We start from the raw sequence: 27,940 nt of genomic DNA, 5'->3' as shown, positions 1-27,940 counted from the left end.
CGGGAGCGGTGTTGTGAGGTCTTAGATGTAACGTAAAATTCAGAGTTTTTTAAAAATATCTGACGAACATTTAGTTTTTGGGCTTCCGTGGCGCAATGGTTAGCGCGTTCAGCTGTTATTCAAAAGGTTTGTGGTTCGAGCCCATCCGGGAGCGGTGTTTTGAAGTCTCGGATGTGACGTAAAAAGTCAGAGTTTTTCCACAATACCTGACGACCATTTCATTTCTGAGCTTCCTTGGCTCGAAGGTTAGCGCGTTCGGCTGTTAACCGAAAGGTTGGTGGTTCGAGCCCTCCCGGGAGCGGTGTTGTGAGATCTCACATGTAACGTAAAAAGCCAAAGTTTTTCCACAATACCTGACGACCGTTTAATTTTTGAGCTTCCGTGGCGCAATGGTTAGCGCGTTCGGCTGTTAACCGAAAGGTTGGTGGTTCGAGCCCACCCGGGAGCGGTGTTGTGAGATCTCAAACGTAATGTCAAATGCGAAAGTTTTTCCACAATACCTGACGAACATTTAATCTTTGGGCTTCCGTGGCGCAGTGGTTAGCGCGTTCGGCTGTTAACTGAAAGGTTGGTGGTTCGAGACCATCCGGGAGCGGTGTCGTGAGGTCTCAGATGTGACGTAAAAAGTCAAAGTTTTTCCACAATACCTGACGAACATTTAATTTTTGGGCTTCCGTGGCGCAATGGTTAGCGCGTTCGGCTGTTAACCGAAAGGTTGGTGGTTCGAGCCCACCCGGGAGCGGTGTTGTGAAATCTCACATGTAACGTAAAAATCCAAAGTTTTTCCACAATACCTGACGAACATTTTATCTTTGGGCTTCCGTTGCGCAATGGTTAACGCCGTCGGCTGTTAACCGAAAGGTTGGTGGTTCGAGCCCATCCGGGAGCGGTGTTGTGAGGTCTTAGATGTAACGTAAAATTCAGAGTTTTTTAAAAATAACTGACGAACATTTAATTTTTGGGCTTCCGTGGCGCAATGGTTAGCGCGTTCGGCTGTTAACCGAAAGGTTGGTGGTTCGAGCCCATCCGGGAGCGGTGTTGTGAGGTCTTAGATGTAACGTAAAATTCAGAGTTTTTTAAAAATACCTGACGAACATTTAATCTTTGGGCTTCTGTGGCGCAATGGTTAGCGCGTTCGGCTGTTAACAGAAAGGTTGTTGGTTCGAGCCCACCCGGGAGCGGTGTTGTGAGCTCTCACATGTAACGTAAAAAGCCAAAGTGTTTCCACAATACCCGACGACCATTTAATTTTTGGGCTTCCGTGGCGCAATGGTTAGCGCGTTCGGCTGTTAACCGAAAGGTTTGTGGTTCGAGCCCATCCGTGAGCGGTGTTGTGAGGTCTCAGATGTGACGTAAAAAGTCAAAGTTTTTCCACAATACCTGACGAACATTTAATCTTTGGGCTTCCGTTGCGCAATGGTTAACGCCGTCGGCTGTTAACCGAAAGGTTGGTGGTTCGAGCCCACCCAAGAGCGGTGTTGTGAAATCTCACATGTAACGTAAAAATCCAAAGTTTTTCCACAATATCTGACGAACATTTAATCGTTGGGCTTCCGTGGCGCAATGGTTAGCGCGTTCGGCTGTTAACCGAAAGGTTGGTGGTTCGAGCCCACCCGGGAGCGGTGTTGTGAAATCTCACAGGTAACGTAAAACTCAGAGTTTTTTAAAAATACCTGACGAACATTTAATCTTTGGGCTTCTGTGGCGCAATGGTTAGCGCGTTCGGCTGTTAACAGAAAGGTTGGTGGTTCGAGCCCACCCGGGAGCGGTGTTGTGAGCTCTCACATGTAACGTAAAATGCCAAAGTGTTTCCACAATACCCGACGACCATTTAATTTTTGGGCTTCCGTGGCGCAATGGTTAGCGCGTTCGGCTGTTAACCGAAAGGTTAGTGGTTCTAGCCCATCCGTGAACGGTGTTGTGAGGTCTCAGATGTGACGTAAAAAGTCAAAGTTGTTCCACAATACCTGACGAACATTTAATCTTTGGGCTTCCGTTGCGCAATGGTTAACGCCGTCGGCTGTTAGACGAAAGGTTGGTGGTTCGTGCCCATCCGGGAGCTGTGTTGTGAGGTCTTAGATGTAACGTAAAATTCACAGTTTTTTAAAAATAACTGACGAACATTTAATTTTTGGTCTTCCGTGGCGCAATGGTTAGAGCGTTCTGCTGTTATTCAAAAGGTTTGTGGTTCGAGCCCATCCGGGAGCGGTGTTGTGAAGTCTCAGATGTGACGTAAAAAGTCAAAGTTTTTCCACAATACCTGACGACCGTTTAATCTTTGGGCTTCCGTGGCGCAATGGTTAGCGTTCGGCTGTTAACCGAAAGGTTGGTGGTTCGAGCCCACCCGGGAGCGGTGTTGTGAAATCTCACATGTAACGTAAAAATCCAAAGTTTTTCCACAATACCTGACGAACATTTAATCTTTGGGCTTCCGTTGCGCAATGGTTAACGCCGTCGGCTGTTAACCGAAAGGTTGGTGGTTCGAGCCTGTCCGGGAGCGGTGTTGTGAGGTCATAGATGTAACGTAAAATTCAGAGTTTTTAAAAATATCTGACGAACATTTAATTTTTGGGCTTCCGTGGCGCAATGGTTAGCGCATTCAGCTGTTATTCAAAAGGTTTGTGGTTCGAGCCCATCCGGGAGCGGTGTTTTGAAGTCTCGGATGTGACGTAAAAAGTCAGAGTTTTTCCACAATACCTGACGACCATTTCATTTCTGAGCTTCCTTGGCTCGAAGGTTAGCGCGTTCGGATGTTAACCAAAAGGTTGGTGTTTCGAGCCCACCCGGCTGCCGTGTTGTGAAGTCTCAAATGTAACGTAAAAAGCCAAAGTTTTTCCACAATACCTGACGACCGTTTAATTTTTGAGCTTCCGTGGCGCAATGGTTAGCGCGTTCGGTTGTTAACCGAAAGGTTGTTGGTTCGAGCCCACCCGGGAGCGGTGTTGTGAGATCTCAAACGTAATGTCAAATGCCAAAGTTTTTCCACAATACCTGACGAACATTTAATTTTTGGGCTTCCGTGGCGCAATGGTTAGCGCGTTCGGCTGTTAACCGAAAGGTTGGTGGTTCGAGCCCATCCGGGAGCGGTGTTGTGAGGTCTTAGATGTAACGTAAAATTCAGAGTTTTTTAAAAATACCTGACGAACATTTAATCTTTGGGCTTCTGTGGCGCAATGGTTAGCGCGTTCGGCTGTTAACAGAAATGTTGGTGGTTCGAGCCCACCCGGGAGCGGTGTTTTGAGCTCTCACATGTAACGTAAAAAGCCAAAGTGTTTCCACAATACCCGACGACCATTTAATTTTTGGGCTTCCGTGGCGCAATGGTAAGCGCGTTCGGCTGTTAACCGAAAGGTTGGTGGTTCGAGCCCATCCGTGAGCGGTGTTGTGAGGTCTGAGATGTGACGTAAAAAGTCAAAGTTTTTCCACAATACCTGACGAACATTTAATCTTTGGGCTTCCGTGGCGCAATGGTTAGCGCGTTCGGCTGTTAACCGAAAGGTTGGTGGTTCGAGCCCACCCGGGAGCGGTGTTGTGAAATCTCACAGGTAACGTAAAACTCAGAGTTTTTTAAAAATACCTGACGAACATTTAATCTTTGGGCTTCTGTGGCGCAATGGTTAGCGCGTTCGGCTGTTAACAGAAAGGTTGGTGGTTCGAGCCCACCCGGGAGCGGTGTTGTGAGCTCTCACATGTAACGTAAAATGCCAAAGTGTTTCCACAATACCCGACGACCATTTAATTTTTGGGCTTCCGTGGCGCAATGGTTAGCGCGTTCGGCTGTTAACCGAAAGGTTAGTGGTTCTAGCCCATCCGTGAGCGGTGTTGTGAGGTCTCAGATGTGACGTAAAAAGTCAAAGTTTTTCCACAATACCTGACGAACATTTAATCTTTGGGCTTCCGTTGCGCAATGGTTAACGCCGTCGGCTGTTAACCGAGAGGTTGGTGGTTCGAACCCACCCAAGAGCGGTGTTGTGAAATCTCACATGTAACGTAAAAATCCAAAGTTTTTCCACAATACCTGACGAACATTTAATCGTTGGGCTTCCGTGGCGCAATGGTTAGCGCGTTCGGCTGTTAACCGAAAGGTTGGTGGTTCGAGCCCACCCGGGAGCGGTGTTGTGAAATCTCACAGGTAACGTACAACTCCAAAGTTTTTCCACAATACCTGACGAACATTTAATCTTTGGGCTTCCGTTGCGCAATGGTTAACGCCGTCGGCTGTTAACCGAAAGGTTGGTGGTTCGTGCCCATCCGGGAGCTGTGTTGTGAGGTCTTAGATGTAACGTAAAATTCACTGTTTTTTAAAAATAACTGACGAACATTTAATTTTTGGGCTTCCGTGGCGCAATGGTTAGAGCGTTCAGCTGTTATTCAAAAGGTTTGTGGTTCGAGCCCATCCGGGAGCGGTGTTGTGAAGTCTCAGATGTGACGTAAATAGTCAAAGTTTTTCCACAATACCTAACGAACATTTAATCTTTGGGCTTCCGTTGCACAATGGTTAACGCCGTCGGCTGTTAACCGAAAGGTTGGTGGTTCGAGTCCATCCGGGAGCGGTGTTGTGAGGTCTTAGATGTAACGTAAAATTCAGAGTTTTTTAAAAATAACTGACGAACATTTAATTTTTGGTCTTCCGTGGCGCAATGGTTAGAGCGTTCTGCTGTTATTCAAAAGGTTTGTGGTTCGAGCCCATCCGGGAGCGGTGTTGTGAAGTCTCAGATGTGACGTAAAAAGTCAAAGTTTTTCCACAATACCTGACGACCATTTAATCTTTGGCCTTCCGTGGCGCAATGGTTAGCGCGTTCGGCTGTTAACCGAAAGGTTGGTGGTTCGAGCATATCCGTGAGCGGTGTTGTGAGGTCTGAGATGTGACGTAAAAAGTCAAAGTTTTTCCACAATACCTGACGAACATTTAATCTTTGGGCTTCCGTTGCGCAATGGTTAACGCCGTCGGCTGTTAACCGAAAGGTTGGTGGTTCGAGCCCACCCAAGAGCGGTGTTGTGAAATCTCACATGTAACGTAAAAATCCAAAGTTTTTCCACAATACCTGACGAACATTTAATCGTTGGGCTTCCGTGGCGCAATGGTTAGCGCGTTCGACTGTTAACCGAAAGGTTGGTGGTTCGAGCCCACCCGGGAGCGGTGTTGTGAAATCTCACAGGTAACGTAAAACTCAGAGTTTTTCCACAATACCTGACGACCATTTAATCTTTGGGCTTCCGTGGCGCAATGGTTAGCGCATTCGGCTGTTAAGCGAAAGGTTGGTGTTTCGAGCCCTTCCGGGAGCGGTGTTGTGAGGTCTTAGATGTAACGTAAAATTCAGAGTTTTTTAAAAATAACTGACGAACATTTAATTTTTGGGCTTCCGTGGCGCAATGGTTAGCGCGTTCCGCTGTTAACCGAAAGGTTAGTGGTTCGAGCCCATCCGTGAGCGGTGTTGTGAGGTCTCAGATTTGACGTAAAAAGTCAAAGTTTTTCCACAATACCTGACGAACATTTAATCTTTGGGCTTCCGTTGCGCAATAATTAACGCCGTCGGCTGTTAACCGAGAGGTTGGTGGTTCGAACCCACCCAAGAGCGGTGTTGTGAAATCTCACATGTAACGTAAAAATCCAAAGTTTTTCCACAATACCTGACGAACATTTAATCGTTGGGCTTCCGTGGCGCAATGGTTAGCGCGTTCGGCTGTTAACCGAAAGGTTGGTGGTTCGAGCCCACCCGGGAGCGGTGTTGTGAAATCTCACAGGTAACGTAAAACTCCAAAGTTTTTCCACAATACCTGACGAACATTTAATCGTTGGGCTTCCGTGGCGCAATGGTTAGCGCGTTCGGCTGTTAACCGAAAGGTTGGTGGTTCGAGCCCACCCGGGAGCGGTGTTGTGAAATCTCACAGGTAACGTACAACTCCAAAGTTTTTCCACAATACCTGACGAACATTTAATCTTTGGGCTTCCGTTGCGCAATGGTTAACGCCGTCGGCTGTTAACCGAAAGGTTGGTGGTTCGAGCCCATCCGGGAGCGGTGTTGTGAAGTCTCAGATGTGACGTAAATAGTCAAAGTTTTTCCACAATACCTAACGAACATTTAATCTTTGGGCTTCCGTTGCACAATGGTTAACGCCGTCGGCTGTTAACCGAAAGGTTGGTGGTTAGAGCCCATCCGGGAGCGGTGTTGTGAGGTCTTAGATGTAACGTAAAATTCAGAGTTTTTTAAAAATAACTGACGAACATTTAATTTTTGGTCTTCCGTGGCGCAATGGTTAGAGCGTTCTGCTGTTATTCAAAAGGTTTGTGGTTCGAGCCCATCCGGGAGCGGTGTTGTGAAGTCTCAGATGTGACGTAAAAAGTCAAAGTTTTTCCACAATACCTGACGACCATTTAATCTTTGGGCTTCCGTGGCGCAATGGTTAGCGCATTCGGCTGTTAAGCGAAAGGTTGGTGTTTCGAGCCCTTCCGGGAGCGGTGTTGTGAGGTCTTAGATGTAACGTAAAATTCAGAGTTTTTTAAAAATATCTGACGAACATTTAATTTTTGGGCTTCCGTGGCGCAATGGTTAGCGCGTTCTGCTGTTATTGAAAAGGTTTGTGGTTCGAGCCCATCCGGGAGCGGTGTTGTGAAGTCTCAGATGTGACGTAAAAAGTCAAAGTTTTTCCACAATACCTGACGACCATTTAATCTTTGGGCTTCCGTGGCGCAATGGTTAGCGCGTTCGGCTGTTAACCGAAAGGTTGGTGGTTCGAGCCCACCCGGGAGCGGTGTTGTGAAATCTCACATGTAACGTAAAAATCCAAAGTTTTTCCACAATACCTGACGAACATTTAATCTTTGGGCTTCCGTTGCGCAATGGTTAACGCCGTCGGCTGTTAACCGAAAGGTTGGTGGTTCGAGCCCATCCGGGAGCGGTGTTGTGAGGTCTTAGATGTAACGTAAAATTCAGAGTTTTTTAAAAATAACTGACGAACATTTAATTTTTGGGCTTCCGTGGCGCAATGGTTAGCGCGTTCGGCTGTTAACCGAAAGGTTGGTGGTTCGAGCCCATCCGGGAGCGGTGTTGTGAAGTCTCATATGTGACGTAAAAAGTCAAAGTTTTTCCACAATACCTGACGACCATTTCATTTCTGAGCTTCCTTGGCTCCATGGTTAGCGTGTTCGGATGCTAAGCTTAAGGTTGGTGGTTCGAGCCCACCCGGGAGCAGTGTTGTGAAGTCTCAAATGTAACGTAAAAATCCAAAGTTTTTCCACAATACCTGACGAACATTTAATCGTTGGGCTTCCGTGGCGCAATGGTTAGCGCGTTCGGCTGTTAACCGAAAGGTTGGTGGTTCGAGCCCACCCGGGAGCGGTGTTGTGAAATCTCACAGGTAACGTAAAACTCCAAAGTTTTTCCACAATACCTGACGAACATTTAATCTTTGGGCTTCCGTTGCGCAATGGTTAACGCCGTCGGCTGTTAACCGAAAGGTTGGTGGTTCGTGCCCATCCGGGAGCTGTGTTGTGAGGTCTTAGATGTAACGTAAAATTCAGGGTTTTTTAAAAATATCTGACGAACATTTAATTTTTGGGCTTCCGTGGCGCAATGGTTAGCGCGTTCAGCTGTTATTCAAAAGGTTTGTGGTTCGAGCCCATCCGGGAGCGGTGTTTTGAAGTCTCTGATGTGACGTAAAAAGTCAGAGTTTTTCCACAATACCTGACGACCATTTCATTTCTGAGCTTCCTTGGCTCGAAGGTTAGCGCGTTCGGATGTTAACCAAAAGGTTGGTGGTTCGAGCCCACCCGGCTGCCGTGTTGTGAAGTCTCAAATGTAACGTAAAAAGCCAAAGTTTTTCCACAATACCTGACGACCGTTTAATTTTTGAGCTTCCGTGGCGCAATGGTTAGCGCGTTCGGCTGTTAACCGTAAGGTTGGTGGTTCGATCCCACCCGGGAGCGGTGTTGTGAGATCTCAAACGTAATGTCAAATGCCAAAGTTTTTCCACAATACCTGACGACCATTTAATTTTTGAGCTTCCGTGGCGCAATGGTTAGCGCGTTCGGCTGTTAAACGAAAGGTTGGTGGTTCGAGCCCACCCGGGAGCGGTGTTGTGAATTTTCACATGTAACGTAAAAATCCAAAGTTTTTCCACAATACCTGACGAACATTTAATCTTTGGGCTTCCGTTGCGCAATGGTTAACGCCGTCGGCTGTTAACCGAAAGGTTGGTGGTTCGAGCCCATCCGGGAGCGGTGTTGTGAGGTCTTAGATGTAACGTAAAATTCAGAGTTTTTTAAAAATACCTGACGAACATTTAATCTTTGGGCTTCTGTGGCGCAATGGTTAGCGCGTTCGGCTGTTAACCGAAAGGTTGGTGGTTCGAGCCCACCCGGGAGCGGTGTTGTGAGCTCTCACATGTAACGTAAAAAGCCAAAGTGTTTCCACAATACCCGACGACCATTTAATTTTTGGGCTTCCGTGGCGCAATGGTTAGCGCGTTCGGCTGTTAACCGAAAGGTTGGTGGTTCGACCCCACCCGGGAGCGGTGTTGTGAGCTCTGACATGTAACGTAAAAAGCCAAAGTGTTTCCACAATACCCGACGACCATTTAATTTTTGGGCTTCCGTGGCGCAATGGTTAGCGCGTTCGGCTGTTAAACGAAAGGTTGGTGGTTCGAGCCCACCCGGGAGCGGGGTTGTGAAATCTCACATGTGACGTAAAAAGTCAAAGTTTTTCCACAATACCTGACGACCATTTAATTTTTGAGCTTCCGTGGCGCAATGGTTAGCGCGTTCGGCTGTTAACCGAAAGGTTGGTGGTTCGAGCCCATCCGGGAGCGGTGTTGTGAGGTCTCAGATGTGACGTAAAAAGTCAAAGTTTTTCCACAATACCTGACGAACATTTAATCTTTGGGCTTCCGTGGCGCAATGGTTAGCGCGTTCAGCTGTTATTCAAAAGGTTTGTGGTTCGAGCCCATCCGGGAGCGGTGTTTTGAAGTCTCTGATGTGACGTAAAAAGTCAGAGTTTTTCCACAATACCTGACGACCATTTCATTTCTGAGCTTCCTTGGCTCGAAGGTTAGCGCGTTCGGATGTTAACCAAAAGGTTGGTGGTTCGAGCCCACCCGGCTGCCGTGTTGTGAAGTCTCAAATGTAACGTAAAAAGCCAAAGTTTTTCCACAATACCTGACGACCGTTTAATTTTTGAGCTTCCGTGGCGCAATGGTTAGCGCGTTCGGCTGTTAACCGTAAGGTTGGTGGTTCGATCCCACCCGGGAGCGGTGTTGTGAGATCTCAAACGTAATGTCAAATGCCAAAGTTTTTCCACAATACCTGACGACCATTTAATTTTTGAGCTTCCGTGGCGCAATGGTTAGCGCGTTCGGCTGTTAAACGAAAGGTTGGTGGTTCGAGCCCACCCGGGAGCGGTGTTGTGAATTTTCACATGTAACGTAAAAATCCAAAGTTTTTCCACAATACCTGACGAACATTTAATCTTTGGGCTTCCGTTGCGCAATGGTTAACGCCGTCGGCTGTTAACCGAAAGGTTGGTGGTTCGAGCCCATCCGGGAGCGGTGTTGTGAGGTCTTAGATGTAACGTAAAATTCAGAGTTTTTTAAAAATACCTGACGAACATTTAATCTTTGGGCTTCTGTGGCGCAATGGTTAGCGCGTTCGGCTGTTAACCGAAAGGTTGGTGGTTCGAGCCCACCCGGGAGCGGTGTTGTGAGCTCTCACATGTAACGTAAAAAGCCAAAGTGTTTCCACAATACCCGACGACCATTTAATTTTTGGGCTTCCGTGGCGCAATGGTTAGCGCGTTCGGCTGTTAACCGAAAGGTTGGTGGTTCGACCCCACCCGGGAGCGGTGTTGTGAGCTCTGACATGTAACGTAAAAAGCCAAAGTGTTTCCACAATACCCGACGACCATTTAATTTTTGGGCTTCCGTGGCGCAATGGTTAGCGCGTTCGGCTGTTAAACGAAAGGTTGGTGGTTCGAGCCCACCCGGGAGCGGTGTTGTGAAATCTCACATGTGACGTAAAAAGTCAAAGTTTTTCCACAATACCTGACGACCATTTAATTTTTGAGCTTCCGTGGCGCAATGGTTAGCGCGTTCGGCTGTTAACCGAAAGGTTGGTGGTTCGAGCCCATCCGGGAGCGGTGTTGTGAGGTCTCAGATGTGACGTAAAAAGTCAAAGTTTTTCCACAATACCTGACGAACATTTAATCTTTGGGCTTCCGTGGCGCAATGGTTAGCGCGTTCAGCTGTTATTCAAAAGGTTTGTGGTTCGAGCCCATCCGGGAGCGGTGTTTTGAAGTCTCTGATGTGACGTAAAAAGTCAGAGTTTTTCCACAATACCTGACGACCATTTCATTTCTGAGCTTCCTTGGCTCGAAGGTTAGCGCGTTCGGATGTTAACCAAAAGGTTGGTGGTTCGAGCCCACCCGGCTGCCGTGTTGTGAAGTCTCAAATGTAACGTAAAAAGCCAAAGTTTTTCCACAATACCTGACGACCGTTTAATTTTTGAGCTTCCGTGGCGCAATGGTTAGCGCGTTCGGCTGTTAACCGTAAGGTTGGTGGTTCGATCCCACCCGGGAGCGGTGTTGTGAGATCTCAAACGTAATGTCAAATGCCAAAGTTTTTCCACAATACCTGACGACCATTTAATTTTTGAGCTTCCGTGGCGCAATGGTTAGCGCGTTCGGCTGTTAAACGAAAGGTTGGTGGTTCGAGCCCACCCGGGAGCGGTGTTGTGAATTTTCACATGTAACGTAAAAATCCAAAGTTTTTCCACAATACCTGACGAACATTTAATCTTTGGGCTTCCGTTGCGCAATGGTTAACGCCGTCGGCTGTTAACCGAAAGGTTGGTGGTTCGAGCCCATCTGGGAGCGGTGTTGTGAGGTCTTAGATGTAACGTAAAATTCAGAGTTTTTTAAAAATAACTGACGAACATTTAATTTTTGGGCTTCCGTGGCGCAATGGTTAGCGCGTTCGGCTGTTAACCGAAAGGTTGGTGGTTCGAGCCCACCCGGGAGCGGTGTTGTGAGCTCTCACATGTAACGTAAAAAGCCAAAGTGTTTCCACAATACCCGACGACCATTTAATTTTTGGGCTTCCGTGGCGCAATGGTTAGCGCGTTCGGCTGTTAACCGAAAGGTTGGTGGTTCGACCCCACCCGGGAGCGGTGTTGTGAGCTCTGACATGTAACGTAAAAAGCCAAAGTGTTTCCACAATACCCGACGACCATTTAATTTTTGGGCTTCCGTGGCGCAATGGTTAGCGCGTTCGGCTGTTAAACGAAAGGTTGGTGGTTCGAGCCCACCCGGGAGCGGTGTTGTGAAATCTCACATGTAACGTAAAAATCCAAAGTTTTTCCACAATACCTGACGAACATTTAATCTTTGGGCTTCCGTTGCGCAATGGTTAACGCCGTCGGCTGTTAACCGAAAGGTTGGTGGTTCGAGCCCATCCGGGAGCGGTGTTGTGAGGTCTTAGATGTAACGTAAAATTCAGAGTTTTTTAAAAATAACTGACGAACATTTAATTTTTGGGCTTCCGTGGCGCAATGGTTAGCGCGTTCGGCTGTTAACCGAAAGGTTGGTGGTTCGAGCCCATCCGGGAGCGGTGTTGTGAGGTCTTAGATGTAACGTAAAATTCAGAGTTTTTTAAAAATACCTGACGAACATTTAATCTTTGGGCTTCTGTGGCGCAATGGTTAGCGCATTCGGCTGTTAACCGAAAGGTTGGTGGTTCGAGCCCACCCGGGAGCGGTGTTGTGAGCTCTCACATGTAACGTAAAAAGCCAAAGTGTTTCCACAATACCCGACGACCATTTAATTTTTGGGCTTCCGTGGCGCAATGGTTAGCGCGTTCGGCTGTTAACCGAAAGGTTGGTGGTTCGAGCCCATCCGTGAGCGGTGTTGTGAGGTCTCAGATGTGACGTAAAAAGTCAAAGTTTTTAAACAATACCTGACGAACATTTAATCTTTGGGCTTCCGTTGCGCAATGGTTAACGCCGTCGGCTGTTAACCGAAAGGTTGGTGGTTCGAGCCCATCCGGGAGCGGTGTTGTGAGGTCTTAGATGTAACGTAAAATTCAGAGTTTTTTAAAAATAACTGACGAACATTTAATTTTTGGGCTTCCGTGGCGCAATGGTTAGAGCGTTCAGCTGTTAACCGAAAGGTTGGTGGTTCGAACCCACCCGGGAGCGGTGTTGTGAGCTCTCACATGTAACGTAAAAAGCCAAAGTTTTTCCACAATACCTGACGAACATTTAATCTTTTGGGCTTCCGTTGCGCAATGGTTAACGCCGTCGGATGTTAACCAAAAGGTTGGTGGTTCGAGCCCACCCGGCTGCCGTGTTGTGAAGTCTCAAATGTAACGTAAAAAGCCAAAGTTTTTCCACAAAACCTGACGACCGTTTAATTTTTGAGCTTCCGTGGCGCAATGGTTAGCGCGTTCGGCTGTTAACCGAAAGGTTGGTGGTTCGAGCCCACCCGGGAGCGGTGTTGTGAGATCTCAAACGTAATGTCAAATGCCAAAGTTTTTCCACAATACCTGACGACCATTTAATTTTTGAGCTTCCGTGGCGCAATGGTTAGCGCGTTCGGCTGTTAACCGAAAGGTTGGTGGTTCGAGCCCACCCGGGACCGTGTTGTGAGGTCTTAGATGTAACGTAAAATTCAGAGTTTTTTAAAAATAACTGACGAACATTTAATTTTTGGGCTTCCTTGGCTCCATGGTTAGCGTGTTCGGATGTTAAGCTTAAGGTTGGTGGTTCGAGCCCACCCGGGAGCAGTGTTGTGAAGTCTCAAATGTAACGTAAAAAGCCAAAGTTTTTCCACAATACCTGACGACCATTTAATTTTTGGGCTTCCGTGGCTCAATGGTTAGCGCGTTCGGCTGTTAACTAATAGGTTGGTGGTTCGAGCCCACCCGGGAGCGGAGTTGTGAAATCTCACAGGTAACGTAAAAATCCAAAGTTTTTCCACAATACCTGACGAACATTTAATCTTTGGGCTTCCGTTGCGCAATGGTTAACGCCGTCGGCTGTTAACCGAAAGGTTGGTGGTTCGAGCCCATCCGGGAGCGGTGTTGTGAGGTCTCAGATGTGACGTAAAAAGTCAAAGTTTTTCCACAATACCTGACGACCATTTAATTTTTGAGCTTCCGTGGCGCAATGGTTAGCGCGTTCGGCTGTTAACCGAAAGGTTGGTGGTTCGAGCCCACCCGGGAGCGGTGTTGTGAGCTCTCACATGTAACGTAAAAAGCCAAAGTGTTTCCACAATACCCGACGACCATTTAATTTTTGGGCTTCCGTGGCGCAATGGTTAGCGCGTTCGGCTGTTAACCGAAAGGTTGGTGGTTCGACCCCACCCGGGAGCGGTGTTGTGAGCTCTGACATGTAACGTAAAAAGCCAAAGTGTTTCCACAATACCCGACGACCATTTAATTTTTGGGCTTCCGTGGCGCAATGGTTAGCGCGTTCGGCTGTTAACCGAAAGGTTGGTGGTTCGAGCCCACCCGGGAGCGGTGTTGTGAAATCTCACATGTAACGTAAAAATCCAAAGTTTTTCCACAATACCTGACGAACATTTAATCTTTGGGCTTCCGTTGCGCAATGGTTAACGCCGTCGGCTGTTAACCGAAAGGTTGGTGGTTCGAGCCCATCCGGGAGCGGTGTTGTGAGGTCTTAGATGTAACGTAAAATTCAGAGTTTTTTAAAAATAACTGACGAACATTTAATTTTTGGGCTTCCGTGGCGCAATGGTTAGCGCGTTCGGCTGTTAACCGAAAGGTTGGTGGTTCGAGCCCATCTGGGAGCGGTGTTGTGAGGTCTTAGATGTAACGTAAAATTCAGAGTTTTTTAAAAATACCTGACGAACATTTAATCTTTGGGCTTCTGTGGCGCAATGGTTAGCGCGTTCGGCTGTTAACCGAAAGGTTGGTGGTTCGAGCCCACCCGGGAGCGGTGTTGTGAGCTCTCACATGTAACGTAAAAAGCCAAAGTGTTTCCACAATACCCGACGACCATTTAATTTTTGGGCTTCCGTGGCGCAATGGTTAGCGCGTTCGGCTGTTAAGCGAAAGGTTGGTGGTTCGAGCCCATCCGGGAGCGGTGTTGTGAGGTCTTAGATGTAACGTATAATTCAGAGTTTTTTAAAAATACCTGACGAACATTTAATCTTTTGGCTTCTGTGGCGCAATGGTTAGCGCGTTCGGCTGTTAACCGAAAGGTTGGTGGTTCGAGCCCACCCGGGAGCGGTGTTGTGATCTCTCACATGTAACGTAAAAAGCCAAAGTGTTTCCACAATACCCGACGACCATTTAATTTTTGGGCTTCCGTGGCGCAATGGTTAGCGCGTTCGGCTGTTAACCGAAAGGTTGGTGGTTCGACCCCACCCGGGAGCGGTGTTGTGAGCTCTGACAAGTAACGTAAAAAGCCAAAGTGTTTCCACAATACCCGACGACCATTTAATTTTTGGGCTTCCGTGGCGCAATGGTTAGCGCGTTCGGCTGTTAACCGAAAGGTTGGTGGTTCGAGCCCACCCGGGAGCGGTGTTGTGAAATCTCACATGTAACGTAAAAATCCAAAGTTTTTCCACAATACCTGACGAACATTTAATCTTTGGGCTTCCGTTGCGCAATGGTTAACGCCTTCGGCTGTTAACCGAAAGGTTGGTGGTTCGAGCCCATCCAGGAGCGGTGTTGTGAGGTCTTAGATGTAACGTAAAATTCAGAGTTTTTTAAAAATAACTGACTTACATTTAATTTTTGGGCTTCCGTGGCGCAATGGTTAGCGCGTTCGGCTGTTAACCGAAAGGTTGGTGGTTCGAGCCCATCTGGGAGCGGTGTTGTGAGGTCTTAGATGTAACGTAAAATTCAGAGTTTTTTAAAAATACCTGACGAACATTTAATCTTTGGGCTTCTGTGGCGCAATGGTTAGCGCGTTCGGCTGTTAACCGAAAGGTTGGTGGTTCGAGCCCACCCGGGAGCGGTGTTGTGAGCTCTCACATGTAACGTAAAAAGCCAAAGTGTTTCCACAATACCCGACGACCATTTAATTTTTGGGCTTCCGTGGCGCAATGGTTAGCGCGTTCGGCTGTTAACCGAAAGGTTGGTGGTTCGAGCCCATCCGTGAGCGGTGTTTTGAGGTCTCAGATGTGACGTAAAAAGTCAAAGTTTTTCCACAATACCTGACGAACATTTAATCTTTGGGCTTCCGTTGCGCAATGGTTAACGCCGTCGGCTGTTAACCGAAAGGTTGGTGGTTCGAGCCCATCCGGGAGCGGTGTTGCGAGGTCTTAGATGTAACGTAAAATTCAGAGTTTTTTAAAAATAACTGACGAACATTTAATTTTTGGGCTTCCGTGGCGCAATGGTTAGCGCGTTCGGCTGTTAACCGAAAGGTTGGTGGTTCGAGCCCATCCGGGAGCGGTGTTGTGAGGTCTTAGATGTAACGTAAAATTCAGAGTTTTTTAAAAATACCTGACGAACATTTAATCTTTGGGCTTCTGTGGCGCAATGGTTAGCGCGTTCGGCTGTTAACCGAAAGGTTGGTGGTTCGAGCCCACCCGGGAGCGGTGTTGTGAGCTCTCACATGTAACGTAAAAAGCCAAAGTGTTTCCACAATACCCGACGACCATTTAATTTTTGGGCTTCCGTGGCGCAATGGTTAGCGCGTTCGGCTGTTAACCGAAAGGTTGGTGGTTCGAGCCCATCCGTGAGCGGTGTTGTGAGGTCTCAGATGTGACGTAAAAAGTCAAAGTTTTTCCACAATACCTGACGAACATTTAATCTTTGGGCTTCCGTTGCGCAATGGTTAACGCCGTCGGCTGTTAACCGAAAGGTTGGTGGTTCGAGCCCATCCGGGAGCGGTGTTGCGAGGTCTTAGATGTAACGTAAAATTCAGAGTTTTTTAAAAATAACTGACGAACATTTAATTTTTGGGCTTCCGTGGCGCAATGGTTAGCGCGTTCGGCTGTTAACCGAAAGGTTGGTGGTTCGAGCCCATCCGGGAGCGGTGTTGTGAGGTCTTAGATGTAACGTAAAATTCAGAGTTTTTTAAAAATACCTGACGAACATTTAATCTTTGGGCTTCTGTGGCGCAATGGTTAGCGCGTTCGGCTGTTAACCGAAAGGTTGGTGGTTCGAGCCCACCCGGGAGCGGTGTTGTGAGCTCTCACATGTAACGTAAAAAGCTAAAGTGTTTCCACAATACCCGACGACCATTTAATTTTTGGGCTTCCGTGGCGCAATGGTTAGCGCGTTCGGCTGTTAACCGAAAGGTTGGTGGTTCGAGCCCACCCGGGAGCGGTGTTGTGAGCTCTCACATGTAACGTAAAAAGCCAAATTGTTTCCACAATACCCGACGACCATTTAATTTTTGGGCTTCCGTGGCGCAATGGTTAGCGCGTTCGGCTGTTAACCGAAAGGTTGGTGGTTCGAGCCCACCCGGGAGCGGTGTTGTGAGGTCTTAGATGTAACGTAAAATTCAGAGTTTTTTAAAAATAACTGACGAACATTTAATTTTTGGGCTTCCTTGGCTCCATGGTTAGCGTGTTCGGATGTTAAGCTTAAGGTTGGTGGTTCGAGCCCACCCGGGAGCAGTGTTGTGAAGTCTCAAATGTAACGTAAAAAGCCAAAGTTTTTCCACAATACCTGACGACCATTTAATTTTTGGTTTTCCGTGGCTCAATGGTTAGCGCGTTCGGCTGTTAACTAATAGGTTAGTGGTTCGAGCCCACCCGGGAGCGGAGTTGTGAAATCTCACAGGTAACGTAAAAAGCCAAAGTTTTTCCACAATACCTGACGACCATTTAATTTTTGGTTTTCCCTGGCTCAATGGTTAGCGCGTTCGGCTGTTAACTAATAGGTTAGTGGTTCGAGCCCACCCGGGAGCGGAGTTGTGAAATCTCACAGGTAACGTAAAAATCCAAAGTTTTTCCACAATACCTGACGAACATTTAATCTTTGGGCTTCCGTTGCGCAATGGTTAACGCCGTCGGCTGTTAACCGAAAGGTTGGTGGTTCGAGCCCATCCGGGAGCGGTGTTGTGAGGTCTTAGATGTAACGTAAACTTCAGAGTTTTTTAAAAATACCTGACGAACATTTAATCTTTGGGCTTCCGTGGCGCAATGGTTAGCGCGTTCGGCTGTTAACTGAAAGGTTGGTGGTTCGAGACCATCCGGGAGCGGTGTTGTGAGGTCTCAGATGTGACGTAAAAAGTCAAAGTTTTTCCACAATACCTGACGACCATTTAATTTTTGAGCTTCCGTGGCGCAATGGTTAGCGCGTTCGGCTGTTAACCGAAAGGTTGGTGGTTCGAGCCCATCCGGGAGCGGTGTTGTGAGGTCTCAGATGTGACGTAAAAAGTCAAAGTTTTTCCACAATACCTGACGAACATTTAATTTTTGGGCTTCCGTGGCGCAATGGTTAGCGCGTTCGGCTGTTAACCGAAAGGTTGGTGGTTCGAGCCCACCCGGGAGCGGTGTTGTGAAATCTCACATGTAACGTAAAACTCCAAAGTTTTTCCACAATACCTGACGAACATTTAGTTTTTGGGCTTCCGTTGCGCAATGGTTAACGCCGTCGGCTGATAACCGAAAGGTTGGTGGTTCGAGCCCATCCGGGAGCGGTGTTGTGAGGTCTTAGATGTAACGTAAAATTCAGAGTTTTTTAAAAATAACTGACGAACATTTAATTTTTGGGCTTCCGTGGCGCAATGGTTAGCGCGTTCGGCTGTTAACCGAAAGGTTGGTGGTTCGAGCCCATCCGGGAGCGGTGTTGTGAGGTCTTAGATGTAACGTAAAATTCAGAATTTTTTAAAAATACCTGACGAACATTTAATCTTTGGGCTTCTGTGGCGCAATGGTTAGCGCGTTCGACTGTTAACCGAAAGGTTGGTGGTTCGAGCCCACCCGGGAGCGGTGTTGTGAGCTCTCACATGTAACGTAAAAAGCCAAAGTGTTTCCACAATACCCGACGACCATTTAATTTTTGGGCTTCCGTGGCGCAATGGGTAGCGCGTTCGGCTGTTAACCGAAAGGTTGGTGGTTCGAGCCCACCCGGGAGCGGTGTTGTGAGCTCTCACATGTAACGTAAAAAGCCAAAGTGTTTCCACAATACCCGACGACCATTTAATTTTTGGGCTTCCGTGGCGCAATGGTTAGCGCGTTCGGCTGTTAACCGAAAGGTTGGTGGTTCGAGCCCACCCGGGAGCGGTGTTGTGAGGTCTTAGATGTAACGTAAACTTCAGAGTTTTTTAAAAATACCTGACGAACATTTAATCTTTGGGCTTCCGTGGCGCAATGGTTAGCGCGTTCGGCTGTTAACTGAAAGGTTGGTGGTTCGAGACCATCCGGGAGCGGTGTTGTGAAGTCTCAGATGTGACGTAAAAAGTCAAAGTTTTTCCACAATACCTGACGACCATTTAATTTTTGAGCTTCCGTGGCGCAATGGTTAGCACGTTCGGCTGTTAACCGAAAGGTTGGTGGTTCGAGCCCATCCGGGAGCGGTGTTGTGAGGTCTCAGATGTGACGTAAAAAGTCAAAGTTTTTCCACAATACCTGACGAACATTTAATTTTTGGGCTTCCGTGGCGCAATGGTTAGCGCGTTCGGCTGTTAACCGAAAGGTTGGTGGTTCGAGCCCACCCGGGAGCGGTGTTGTGAAATCTCACATGTAACGTAAAACTCCAAAGTTTTTCCACAATACCTGACGAACATTTAGTTTTTGGGCTTCCGTTGCGCAATGGTTAACGCCGTCGGCTGTTAACCGAAAGGTTGGTGGTTTTAGCCCATCCGGGAGCGGTGTTGTGAGGTCTTAGATGTAACGTAAAATTCAGAGTTTTTTAAAAATAACTGACGAACATTTAATTTTTGGGCTTCCGTGGCGCAATGGTTAGCGCGTTCGGCTGTTAACCGAAAGGTTGGTGGTTCGAGGCCATCCGGGAGCGGTGTTGTGAGGTCTTAGATGTAACGTAAAATTCAGAATTTTTTAAAAATACCTGACGAACATTTAATCTTTGGGCTTCTGTGGCGCAATGGTTAGCGCGTTCGGCTGTTAACCGAAAGGTTGGTGGTTCGAGCCCACCCGGGAGCGGTGTTGTGAGCTCTCACATGTAACGTAAAAAGCCAAAGTGTTTCCACAATACCCGACGACCATTTAATTTTTGGGCTTCCGTGGCGCAATGGGTAGCGCGTTCGGCTGTTAACCGAAAGGTTGGTGGTTCGAGCCCACCCGGGAGCGGTGTTGTGAGCTCTCACATGTAACGTAAAAAGCCAAAGTGTTTCCACAATACCCGACGACCATTTAATTTTTGGGCTTCCGTGGCGCAATGGTTAGCGCGTTCGGCTGTTAACCGAAAGGTTGGTGGTTCGAGCCCACCCGGGAGCGGTGTTGTGAGGTCTTAGATGTAACGTAAAATTCAGAGTTTTTTAAAAATAACTGACGAACATTTAATTTTTGGGCTTCCGTGGCGCAATGGTTAGAGCGTTCAGCTGTTATTCAAAAGATTTGTGGTTCGAGCCCATCCGGGAGCGGTGTTGTGAAGTCTCAGATGTGACGTAAAAAGTCAAAGCTTTTCCACAATACCTGACGAACATTTAATCTTTGGGCTTCCGTTGCACAATGGTTAACGCCGTCGGTTGTTAACCGAAAGGTTGGTGGTTCGAGCCCATCCGGGAGCGATGTTGTGAGGTCGTAGATGTAACGTAAAATTCAGAGTTTTTTAAAAATAACTGACGAACATTTAATTTTTGGGCTTCCGTGGCGCAATGGTTAGCGCGTTCGGCTGTTAACCGAAAGGTTGGTGGTTCGAGCCCATCCGGGAGCGGTGTTGTGAGGTCTTAGATGTAACGTAAAATTCAGAGTTTTTTAAAAATACCTGACGAACATTTAATCTTTGGGCTTCTGTGGCGCAATGGTTAGCGCGTTCGGCTGTTAACCGAAAGGTTGGTGGTTCGAGCCCACCCGGGAGCGGTGTTGTGAGCTCTCACATGTAACGTAAAAAGCCAAAGTGTTTCCACAATACCCAACGACCATTTAATTTTTGGGCTTCCGTGGCGCAATGGTTAGCGCGTTCGGCTGTTAACCGAAAGGTTGGTGGTTCGAGCCCACCCGGGAGCGGTGTTGTGAGCTCTCACATGTAACGTAAAAAGCCAAAGTGTTTCCACAATACCCGACGACCATTTAATTTTTGGGCTTCCGTGGCGCAATGGTTAGCGCGTTCGGCTGTTAACCGAAAGGTTGGTGGTTCGAGCCCACCCGGGAGCGGTGTTGTGAGGTCTTAGATGTAACGTAAACTTCAGAGTTTTTTAAAAATACCTGACGAACATTTAATCTTTGGGCTTCCGTGGCGCAATGGTTAGCGCGTTCGGCTGTTAACTGAAAGGTTGGTGGTTCGAGACCATCCGGGAGCGGTGTTGTGAAGTCTCAGATGTGACGTAAAAAGTCAAAGTTTTTCCACAATACCTGACGACCATTTAATTTTTGAGCTTCCGTGGCGCAATGGTTAGCACGTTCGGCTGTTAACCGAAAGGTTGGTGGTTCGAGCCCATCCGGGAGCGGTGTTGTGAGGTCTCAGATGTGACGTAAAAAGTCAAAGTTTTTCCACAATACCTGACGAACATTTAATTTTTGGGCTTCCGTGGCGCAATGGTTAGCGCGTTCGGCTGTTAACCGAAAGGTTGGTGGTTCGAGCCCACCCGGGAGCGGTGTTGTGAAATCTCACATGTAACGTAAAACTCCAAAGTTTTTCCACAATACCTGACGAACATTTAGTTTTTGGGCTTCCGTTGCGCAATGGTTAACGCCGTCGGCTGTTAACCGAAAGGTTGGTGGTTTTAGCCCATCCGGGAGCGGTGTTGTGAGGTCTTAGATGTAACGTAAAATTCAGAGTTTTTTAAAAATAACTGACGAACATTTAATTTTTGGGCTTCCGTGGCGCAATGGTTAGCGCGTTCGGCTGTTAACCGAAAGGTTGGTGGTTCGAGGCCATCCGGGAGCGGTGTTGTGAGGTCTTAGATGTAACGTAAAATTCAGAATTTTTTAAAAATACCTGACGAACATTTAATCTTTGGGCTTCTGTGGCGCAATGGTTAGCGCGTTCGGCTGTTAACCGAAAGGTTGGTGGTTCGAGCCCACCCGGGAGCGGTGTTGTGAGCTCTCACATGTAACGTAAAAAGCCAAAGTGTTTCCACAATACCCGACGACCATTTAATTTTTGGGCTTCCGTGGCGCAATGGGTAGCGCGTTCGGCTGTTAACCGAAAGGTTGGTGGTTCGAGCCCACCCGGGAGCGGTGTTGTGAGCTCTCACATGTAACGTAAAAAGCCAAAGTGTTTCCACAATACCCGACGACCATTTAATTTTTGGGCTTCCGTGGCGCAATGGTTAGCGCGTTCGGCTGTTAACCGAAAGGTTGGTGGTTCGAGCCCACCCGGGAGCGGTGTTGTGAGGTCTTAGATGTAACGTAAAATTCAGAGTTTTTTAAAAATAACTGACGAACATTTAATTTTTGGGCTTCCGTGGCGCAATGGTTAGAGCGTTCAGCTGTTATTCAAAAGATTTGTGGTTCGAGCCCATCCGGGAGCGGTGTTGTGAAGTCTCAGATGTGACGTAAAAAGTCAAAGCTTTTCCACAATACCTGACGAACATTTAATCTTTGGGCTTCCGTTGCACAATGGTTAACGCCGTCGGTTGTTAACCGAAAGGTTGGTGGTTCGAGCCCATCCGGGAGCGATGTTGTGAGGTCGTAGATGTAACGTAAAATTCAGAGTTTTTTAAAAATAACTGACGAACATTTAATTTTTGGGCTTCCGTGGCGCAATGGTTAGCGCGTTCGGCTGTTAACCGAAAGGTTGGTGGTTCGAGCCCATCCGGGAGCGGTGTTGTGAGGTCTTAGATGTAACGTAAAATTCAGAGTTTTTTAAAAATACCTGACGAACATTTAATCTTTGGGCTTCTGTGGCGCAATGGTTAGCGCGTTCGGCTGTTAACCGAAAGGTTGGTGGTTCGAGCCCACCCGGGAGCGGTGTTGTGAGCTCTCACATGTAACGTAAAAAGCCAAAGTGTTTCCACAATACCCAACGACCATTTAATTTTTGGGCTTCCGTGGCGCAATGGTTAGCGCGTTCGGCTGTTAACCGAAAGGTTGGTGGTTCGAGCCCACCCGGGAGCGGTGTTGTGAGCTCTCACATGTAACGTAAAAAGCCAAAGTGTTTCCACAATACCCGACGACCATTTAATTTTTGGGCTTCCGTGGCGCAATGGTTAGCGCGTTCGGCTGTTAACCGAAAGGTTGGTGGTTCGAGCCCACCCGGGAGCGGTGTTGTGAGGTCTTAGATGTAACGTAAAATTCAGAGTTTTTTAAAAATAACTGACGAACATTTAATTTTTGGGCTTCCGTGGCGCAATGGTTAGAGCGTTCAGCTGTTATTCAAAAGATTTGTGGTTCGAGCCCATCCGGGAGCGGTGTTGTGAAGTCTCAGATGTGACGTAAAAAGTCAAAGCTTTTCCACAATACCTGACGAACATTTAATCTTTGGGCTTCCGTTGCACAATGGTTAACGCCGTCGGCTGTTAACCGAAAGGTTGGTGGTTCGAGCCCATCCGGGAGCGATGTTGTGAGGTCGTAGATGTAACGTAAAATTCAGAGTTTTTTAAAAATAACTGACGAACATTTAATTTTTGCGCTTCCGTGGCGCAATGGTTAGCGCGTTCGGCTGTTAACCGAAAGGTTGGTGGTTCGAGCCCATCCGGGAGCGATGTTGTGAGGTCGTAGATGTAACGTAAAATTCAGAGTTTTTTAAAAATAACTGACGAACATTTAATTTTTGGGCTTCCGTGGCGCAATGGTTAGCGCGTTCGGCTGTTAACCGAAAGGTTGGTGGTTCGAGCCCATCCGGGAGCGGTGTTGTGAGGTCTTAGATGTAACGTAAAATTCAGAGTTTTTTAAAAATACCTGACGAACATTTAATCTTTGGGCTTCTGTGGCGCAATGGTTAGCGCGTTCGGCTGTTAACCGAAAGGTTGGTGGTTCGAGCCCACCCGGGAGCGGTGTTGTGAGCTCTCACATGTAACGTAAAAAGCCAAAGTGTTTCCACAATACCCAACGACCATTTAATTTTTGGGCTTCCGTGGCGCAATGGTTAGCGCGTTCGGCTGTTAACCGAAAGGTTGGTGGTTCGAGCCCACCCGGGAGCGGTGTTGTGAGCTCTCACATGTAACGTAAAAAGCCAAAGTGTTTCCACAATACCCGACGACCATTTAATTTTTGGGCTTCCGTGGCGCAATGGTTAGCGCGTTCGGCTGTTAACCGAAAGGTTGGTGGTTCGAGCCCACCCGGGAGCGGTGTTGTGAGGTCTTAGATGTAACGTAAAATTCAGAGTTTTTTAAAAATAACTGACGAACATTTAATTTTTGGGCTTCCTTGGCTCCATGGTTAGCGTGTTCGGATGTTAAGCTTAAGGTTGGTGGTTCGAGCCCACCCGGGAGCAGTGTTGTGAAGTCTCAAATGTAACGTAAAAAGCCAAAGTTTTTCCACAATACCTGACGACCATTTAATTTTTGGTTTTCCGTGGCTCAATGGTTAGCGCGTTCGGCTGTTAACTAATAGGTTGGTGGTTCGAGCCCACCCGGGAGCGGAGTTGTGAAATCTCACAGGTAACGTAAAAATCCAAAGTTTTTCCACAATACCTGACGAACATTTAATCTTTGGGCTTCCGTTGCGCAATGGTTAACGCCGTCGGCTGTTAACCGAAAGGTTGGTGGTTCGAGCCCACCCGGGAGCGGTGTTGTGAGCTCTCACATGTAACGTAAAAAGCCAAAGTGTTTCCACAATACCCAACGACCATTTAATTTTTGGTTTTCCGTGGCTCAATGGTTAGCGCGTTCGGCTGTTAACTAATAGGTTGGTGGTTCGAGCCCACCCGGGAGCGGAGTTGTGAAATCTCACAGGTAACGTAAAAATCCAAAGTTTTTCCACAATACCTGACGAACATTTAATCTTTGGGCTTCCGTTGCGCAATGGTTAACGCCGTCGGCTGTTAACCGAAAGGTTGGTGGTTCGAGCCCATCCGGGAGCGGTGTTGTGAGGTCTTAGATGTAACGTAAACTTCAGAGTTTTTTAAAAATACCTGACGAACATTTAATCTTTGGGCTTCCGTGGCGCAATGGTTAGCGCGTTCGGCTGTTAACTGAAAGGTTGGTGGTTCGAGACCATCCGGGAGCGGTGTTGTGAGGTCTCAGATGTGACGTAAAAAGTCAAAGTTTTTCCACAATACCTGACGACCATTTAATTTTTGAGCTTCCGTGGCGCAATGGTTAGCGCGTTCGGCTGTTAACCGAAAGGTTGGTGGTTCGAGCCCATCCGGGAGCGGTGTTGTGAGGTCTCAGATGTGACGTAAAAAGTCAAAGTTTTTCCACAATACCTGACGAACATTTAATTTTTGGGCTTCCGTGGCGCAATGGTTAGCGCGTTCGGCTGTTAACCGAAAGGTTGGTGGTTCGAGCCCATCCGGGAGCGGTGTTGTGAGGTCTTAGATGTAACGTAAAATTCAGAGTTTTTTAAAAATACCTGACGAACATTTAATCTTTGGGCTTCTGTGGCGCAATGGTTAGCGCGTTCGGCTGTTAACCGAAAGGTTGGTGGTTCGAGCCCACCCGGGAGCGGTGTTGTGAGCTCTCACATGTAACGTAAAAAGCCAAAGTGTTTCCACAATACCCAACGACCATTTAATTTTTGGGCTTCCGTGGCGCAATGGTTAGCGCGTTCGGCTGTTAACCGAAAGGTTGGTGGTTCGAGCCCACCCGGGAGCGGTGTTGTGAGCTCTCACATGTAACGTAAAAAGCCAAAGTGTTTCCACAATACCCGACGACCATTTAATTTTTGGGCTTCCGTGGCGCAATGGTTAGCGCGTTCGGCTGTTAACCGAAAGGTTGGTGGTTCGAGCCCACCCGGGAGCGGTGTTGTGAGGTCTTAGATGTAACGTAAACTTCAGAGTTTTTTAAAAATACCTGACGAACATTTAATCTTTGGGCTTCCGTGGCGCAATGGTTAGCGCGTTCGGCTGTTAACTGAAAGGTTGGTGGTTCGAGACCATCCGGGAGCGGTGTTGTGAAGTCTCAGATGTGACGTAAAAAGTCAAAGTTTTTCCACAATACCTGACGACCATTTAATTTTTGAGCTTCCGTGGCGCAATGGTTAGCACGTTCGGCTGTTAACCGAAAGGTTGGTGGTTCGAGCCCATCCGGGAGCGGTGTTGTGAGGTCTCAGATGTGACGTAAAAAGTCAAAGTTTTTCCACAATACCTGACGAACATTTAATTTTTGGGCTTCCGTGGCGCAATGGTTAGCGCGTTCGGCTGTTAACCGAAAGGTTGGTGGTTCGAGCCCACCCGGGAGCGGTGTTGTGAAATCTCACATGTAACGTAAAACTCCAAAGTTTTTCCACAATACCTGACGAACATTTAGTTTTTGGGCTTCCGTTGCGCAATGGTTAACGCCGTCGGCTGTTAACCGAAAGGTTGGTGGTTTTAGCCCATCCGGGAGCGGTGTTGTGAGGTCTTAGATGTAACGTAAAATTCAGAGTTTTTTAAAAATAACTGACGAACATTTAATTTTTGGGCTTCCGTGGCGCAATGGTTAGCGCGTTCGGCTGTTAACCGAAAGGTTGGTGGTTCGAGGCCATCCGGGAGCGGTGTTGTGAGGTCTTAGATGTAACGTAAAATTCAGAATTTTTTAAAAATACCTGACGAACATTTAATCTTTGGGCTTCTGTGGCGCAATGGTTAGCGCGTTCGGCTGTTAACCGAAAGGTTGGTGGTTCGAGCCCACCCGGGAGCGGTGTTGTGAGCTCTCACATGTAACGTAAAAAGCCAAAGTGTTTCCACAATACCCGACGACCATTTAATTTTTGGGCTTCCGTGGCGCAATGGGTAGCGCGTTCGGCTGTTAACCGAAAGGTTGGTGGTTCGAGCCCACCCGGGAGCGGTGTTGTGAGCTCTCACATGTAACGTAAAAAGCCAAAGTGTTTCCACAATACCCGACGACCATTTAATTTTTGGGCTTCCGTGGCGCAATGGTTAGCGCGTTCGGCTGTTAACCGAAAGGTTGGTGGTTCGAGCCCACCCGGGAGCGGTGTTGTGAGGTCTTAGATGTAACGTAAAATTCAGAGTTTTTTAAAAATAACTGACGAACATTTAATTTTTGGGCTTCCGTGGCGCAATGGTTAGAGCGTTCAGCTGTTATTCAAAAGATTTGTGGTTCGAGCCCATCCGGGAGCGGTGTTGTGAAGTCTCAGATGTGACGTAAAAAGTCAAAGCTTTTCCACAATACCTGACGAACATTTAATCTTTGGGCTTCCGTTGCACAATGGTTAACGCCGTCGGTTGTTAACCGAAAGGTTGGTGGTTCGAGCCCATCCGGGAGCGATGTTGTGAGGTCGTAGATGTAACGTAAAATTCAGAGTTTTTTAAAAATAACTGACGAACATTTAATTTTTGGGCTTCCGTGGCGCAATGGTTAGCGCGTTCGGCTGTTAACCGAAAGGTTGGTGGTTCGAGCCCATCCGGGAGCGGTGTTGTGAGGTCTTAGATGTAACGTAAAATTCAGAGTTTTTTAAAAATACCTGACGAACATTTAATCTTTGGGCTTCTGTGGCGCAATGGTTAGCGCGTTCGGCTGTTAACCGAAAGGTTGGTGGTTCGAGCCCACCCGGGAGCGGTGTTGTGAGCTCTCACATGTAACGTAAAAAGCCAAAGTGTTTCCACAATACCCAACGACCATTTAATTTTTGGGCTTCCGTGGCGCAATGGTTAGCGCGTTCGGCTGTTAACCGAAAGGTTGGTGGTTCGAGCCCACCCGGGAGCGGTGTTGTGAGCTCTCACATGTAACGTAAAAAGCCAAAGTGTTTCCACAATACCCGACGACCATTTAATTTTTGGGCTTCCGTGGCGCAATGGTTAGCGCGTTCGGCTGTTAACCGAAAGGTTGGTGGTTCGAGCCCACCCGGGAGCGGTGTTGTGAGGTCTTAGATGTAACGTAAAATTCAGAGTTTTTTAAAAATAACTGACGAACATTTAATTTTTGGGCTTCCGTGGCGCAATGGTTAGAGCGTTCAGCTGTTATTCAAAAGATTTGTGGTTCGAGCCCATCCGGGAGCGGTGTTGTGAAGTCTCAGATGTGACGTAAAAAGTCAAAGCTTTTCCACAATACCTGACGAACATTTAATCTTTGGGCTTCCGTTGCACAATGGTTAACGCCGTCGGCTGTTAACCGAAAGGTTGGTGGTTCGAGCCCATCCGGGAGCGATGTTGTGAGGTCGTAGATGTAACGTAAAATTCAGAGTTTTTTAAAAATAACTGACGAACATTTAATTTTTGCGCTTCCGTGGCGCAATGGTTAGCGCGTTCGGCTGTTAACCGAAAGGTTGGTGGTTCGAGCCCATCCGGGAGCGATGTTGTGAGGTCGTAGATGTAACGTAAAATTCAGAGTTTTTTAAAAATAACTGACGAACATTTAATTTTTGGGCTTCCGTGGCGCAATGGTTAGCGCGTTCGGCTGTTAACCGAAAGGTTGGTGGTTCGAGCCCATCCGGGAGCGGTGTTGTGAGGTCTTAGATGTAACGTAAAATTCAGAGTTTTTTAAAAATACCTGACGAACATTTAATCTTTGGGCTTCTGTGGCGCAATGGTTAGCGCGTTCGGCTGTTAACCGAAAGGTTGGTGGTTCGAGCCCACCCGGGAGCGGTGTTGTGAGCTCTCACATGTAACGTAAAAAGCCAAAGTGTTTCCACAATACCCAACGACCATTTAATTTTTGGGCTTCCGTGGCGCAATGGTTAGCGCGTTCGGCTGTTAACCGAAAGGTTGGTGGTTCGAGCCCACCCGGGAGCGGTGTTGTGAGCTCTCACATGTAACGTAAAAAGCCAAAGTGTTTCCACAATACCCGACGACCATTTAATTT

At 47.5% G+C, this 27,940-nt stretch overlaps 35 non-coding genes across 35 annotated transcripts; all 35 read left to right on the top strand.

The window, feature by feature from the left end:
• Positions 1 to 375: 375 nt before the first annotated feature.
• Positions 376 to 448, top strand: TRNAN-GUU (transfer RNA asparagine (anticodon GUU)). The gene has a single exon. It is a non-coding gene; the product is annotated as a tRNA-Asn (tRNA).
• A 221-nt stretch (positions 449 to 669) lies between these two features.
• Positions 670 to 742, top strand: TRNAN-GUU (transfer RNA asparagine (anticodon GUU)). The gene has a single exon. It is a non-coding gene; the product is annotated as a tRNA-Asn (tRNA).
• Positions 743 to 1,549: 807 nt separating this feature from the next.
• TRNAN-GUU (transfer RNA asparagine (anticodon GUU)) lies at positions 1,550 to 1,622 on the top strand. The gene has a single exon. It is a non-coding gene; the product is annotated as a tRNA-Asn (tRNA).
• Positions 1,623 to 3,453: 1,831 nt separating this feature from the next.
• Positions 3,454 to 3,526, top strand: TRNAN-GUU (transfer RNA asparagine (anticodon GUU)). Its single transcript has one exon. It is a non-coding gene; the product is annotated as a tRNA-Asn (tRNA).
• Positions 3,527 to 4,040: 514 nt separating this feature from the next.
• Positions 4,041 to 4,113, top strand: TRNAN-GUU (transfer RNA asparagine (anticodon GUU)). Its single transcript has one exon. It is a non-coding gene; the product is annotated as a tRNA-Asn (tRNA).
• A 1,540-nt stretch (positions 4,114 to 5,653) lies between these two features.
• TRNAN-GUU (transfer RNA asparagine (anticodon GUU)) lies at positions 5,654 to 5,726 on the top strand. The gene has a single exon. It is a non-coding gene; the product is annotated as a tRNA-Asn (tRNA).
• Positions 5,727 to 5,800: 74 nt separating this feature from the next.
• TRNAN-GUU (transfer RNA asparagine (anticodon GUU)) lies at positions 5,801 to 5,873 on the top strand. Its single transcript has one exon. It is a non-coding gene; the product is annotated as a tRNA-Asn (tRNA).
• Positions 5,874 to 6,680: 807 nt separating this feature from the next.
• Positions 6,681 to 6,753, top strand: TRNAN-GUU (transfer RNA asparagine (anticodon GUU)). The gene has a single exon. It is a non-coding gene; the product is annotated as a tRNA-Asn (tRNA).
• Positions 6,754 to 7,267: 514 nt separating this feature from the next.
• Positions 7,268 to 7,340, top strand: TRNAN-GUU (transfer RNA asparagine (anticodon GUU)). The gene has a single exon. It is a non-coding gene; the product is annotated as a tRNA-Asn (tRNA).
• Positions 7,341 to 10,938: 3,598 nt separating this feature from the next.
• On the top strand, positions 10,939 to 11,011 carry TRNAN-GUU (transfer RNA asparagine (anticodon GUU)). Its single transcript has one exon. It is a non-coding gene; the product is annotated as a tRNA-Asn (tRNA).
• A 1,395-nt stretch (positions 11,012 to 12,406) lies between these two features.
• TRNAN-GUU (transfer RNA asparagine (anticodon GUU)) lies at positions 12,407 to 12,479 on the top strand. The gene has a single exon. It is a non-coding gene; the product is annotated as a tRNA-Asn (tRNA).
• A 660-nt stretch (positions 12,480 to 13,139) lies between these two features.
• Positions 13,140 to 13,212, top strand: TRNAN-GUU (transfer RNA asparagine (anticodon GUU)). The gene has a single exon. It is a non-coding gene; the product is annotated as a tRNA-Asn (tRNA).
• A 221-nt stretch (positions 13,213 to 13,433) lies between these two features.
• Positions 13,434 to 13,506, top strand: TRNAN-GUU (transfer RNA asparagine (anticodon GUU)). The gene has a single exon. It is a non-coding gene; the product is annotated as a tRNA-Asn (tRNA).
• Positions 13,507 to 14,459: 953 nt separating this feature from the next.
• On the top strand, positions 14,460 to 14,532 carry TRNAN-GUU (transfer RNA asparagine (anticodon GUU)). Its single transcript has one exon. It is a non-coding gene; the product is annotated as a tRNA-Asn (tRNA).
• Positions 14,533 to 16,217: 1,685 nt separating this feature from the next.
• On the top strand, positions 16,218 to 16,290 carry TRNAN-GUU (transfer RNA asparagine (anticodon GUU)). The gene has a single exon. It is a non-coding gene; the product is annotated as a tRNA-Asn (tRNA).
• A 74-nt stretch (positions 16,291 to 16,364) lies between these two features.
• TRNAN-GUU (transfer RNA asparagine (anticodon GUU)) lies at positions 16,365 to 16,437 on the top strand. Its single transcript has one exon. It is a non-coding gene; the product is annotated as a tRNA-Asn (tRNA).
• A 954-nt stretch (positions 16,438 to 17,391) lies between these two features.
• On the top strand, positions 17,392 to 17,464 carry TRNAN-GUU (transfer RNA asparagine (anticodon GUU)). The gene has a single exon. It is a non-coding gene; the product is annotated as a tRNA-Asn (tRNA).
• A 660-nt stretch (positions 17,465 to 18,124) lies between these two features.
• Positions 18,125 to 18,197, top strand: TRNAN-GUU (transfer RNA asparagine (anticodon GUU)). Its single transcript has one exon. It is a non-coding gene; the product is annotated as a tRNA-Asn (tRNA).
• Positions 18,198 to 18,564: 367 nt separating this feature from the next.
• TRNAN-GUU (transfer RNA asparagine (anticodon GUU)) lies at positions 18,565 to 18,637 on the top strand. Its single transcript has one exon. It is a non-coding gene; the product is annotated as a tRNA-Asn (tRNA).
• Positions 18,638 to 19,297: 660 nt separating this feature from the next.
• Positions 19,298 to 19,370, top strand: TRNAN-GUU (transfer RNA asparagine (anticodon GUU)). The gene has a single exon. It is a non-coding gene; the product is annotated as a tRNA-Asn (tRNA).
• Positions 19,371 to 20,029: 659 nt separating this feature from the next.
• Positions 20,030 to 20,102, top strand: TRNAN-GUU (transfer RNA asparagine (anticodon GUU)). Its single transcript has one exon. It is a non-coding gene; the product is annotated as a tRNA-Asn (tRNA).
• A 74-nt stretch (positions 20,103 to 20,176) lies between these two features.
• On the top strand, positions 20,177 to 20,249 carry TRNAN-GUU (transfer RNA asparagine (anticodon GUU)). Its single transcript has one exon. It is a non-coding gene; the product is annotated as a tRNA-Asn (tRNA).
• Positions 20,250 to 20,616: 367 nt separating this feature from the next.
• TRNAN-GUU (transfer RNA asparagine (anticodon GUU)) lies at positions 20,617 to 20,689 on the top strand. The gene has a single exon. It is a non-coding gene; the product is annotated as a tRNA-Asn (tRNA).
• A 660-nt stretch (positions 20,690 to 21,349) lies between these two features.
• Positions 21,350 to 21,422, top strand: TRNAN-GUU (transfer RNA asparagine (anticodon GUU)). The gene has a single exon. It is a non-coding gene; the product is annotated as a tRNA-Asn (tRNA).
• Positions 21,423 to 22,081: 659 nt separating this feature from the next.
• On the top strand, positions 22,082 to 22,154 carry TRNAN-GUU (transfer RNA asparagine (anticodon GUU)). Its single transcript has one exon. It is a non-coding gene; the product is annotated as a tRNA-Asn (tRNA).
• Positions 22,155 to 22,228: 74 nt separating this feature from the next.
• TRNAN-GUU (transfer RNA asparagine (anticodon GUU)) lies at positions 22,229 to 22,301 on the top strand. The gene has a single exon. It is a non-coding gene; the product is annotated as a tRNA-Asn (tRNA).
• Positions 22,302 to 23,106: 805 nt separating this feature from the next.
• On the top strand, positions 23,107 to 23,179 carry TRNAN-GUU (transfer RNA asparagine (anticodon GUU)). The gene has a single exon. It is a non-coding gene; the product is annotated as a tRNA-Asn (tRNA).
• Positions 23,180 to 23,253: 74 nt separating this feature from the next.
• Positions 23,254 to 23,326, top strand: TRNAN-GUU (transfer RNA asparagine (anticodon GUU)). The gene has a single exon. It is a non-coding gene; the product is annotated as a tRNA-Asn (tRNA).
• A 1,394-nt stretch (positions 23,327 to 24,720) lies between these two features.
• Positions 24,721 to 24,793, top strand: TRNAN-GUU (transfer RNA asparagine (anticodon GUU)). The gene has a single exon. It is a non-coding gene; the product is annotated as a tRNA-Asn (tRNA).
• Positions 24,794 to 24,867: 74 nt separating this feature from the next.
• Positions 24,868 to 24,940, top strand: TRNAN-GUU (transfer RNA asparagine (anticodon GUU)). The gene has a single exon. It is a non-coding gene; the product is annotated as a tRNA-Asn (tRNA).
• A 367-nt stretch (positions 24,941 to 25,307) lies between these two features.
• On the top strand, positions 25,308 to 25,380 carry TRNAN-GUU (transfer RNA asparagine (anticodon GUU)). Its single transcript has one exon. It is a non-coding gene; the product is annotated as a tRNA-Asn (tRNA).
• Positions 25,381 to 26,040: 660 nt separating this feature from the next.
• Positions 26,041 to 26,113, top strand: TRNAN-GUU (transfer RNA asparagine (anticodon GUU)). The gene has a single exon. It is a non-coding gene; the product is annotated as a tRNA-Asn (tRNA).
• A 659-nt stretch (positions 26,114 to 26,772) lies between these two features.
• Positions 26,773 to 26,845, top strand: TRNAN-GUU (transfer RNA asparagine (anticodon GUU)). The gene has a single exon. It is a non-coding gene; the product is annotated as a tRNA-Asn (tRNA).
• A 74-nt stretch (positions 26,846 to 26,919) lies between these two features.
• TRNAN-GUU (transfer RNA asparagine (anticodon GUU)) lies at positions 26,920 to 26,992 on the top strand. The gene has a single exon. It is a non-coding gene; the product is annotated as a tRNA-Asn (tRNA).
• Positions 26,993 to 27,797: 805 nt separating this feature from the next.
• TRNAN-GUU (transfer RNA asparagine (anticodon GUU)) lies at positions 27,798 to 27,870 on the top strand. Its single transcript has one exon. It is a non-coding gene; the product is annotated as a tRNA-Asn (tRNA).
• Positions 27,871 to 27,940: the final 70 nt, after the last annotated feature.

The sequence above is a fragment of the Phalangium opilio genome, unplaced genomic scaffold (genome assembly GCF_054372755.1).
Source record: "Phalangium opilio isolate 3A_F unplaced genomic scaffold, DU_Popi_V2 ptg000352l_1, whole genome shotgun sequence".
NCBI lineage: Eukaryota > Metazoa > Arthropoda > Arachnida > Opiliones > Phalangiidae > Phalangium > Phalangium opilio.
Note: the sequence above shows the minus strand (reverse complement) of the source record. Positions and strands in the feature narration are given on the sequence as shown.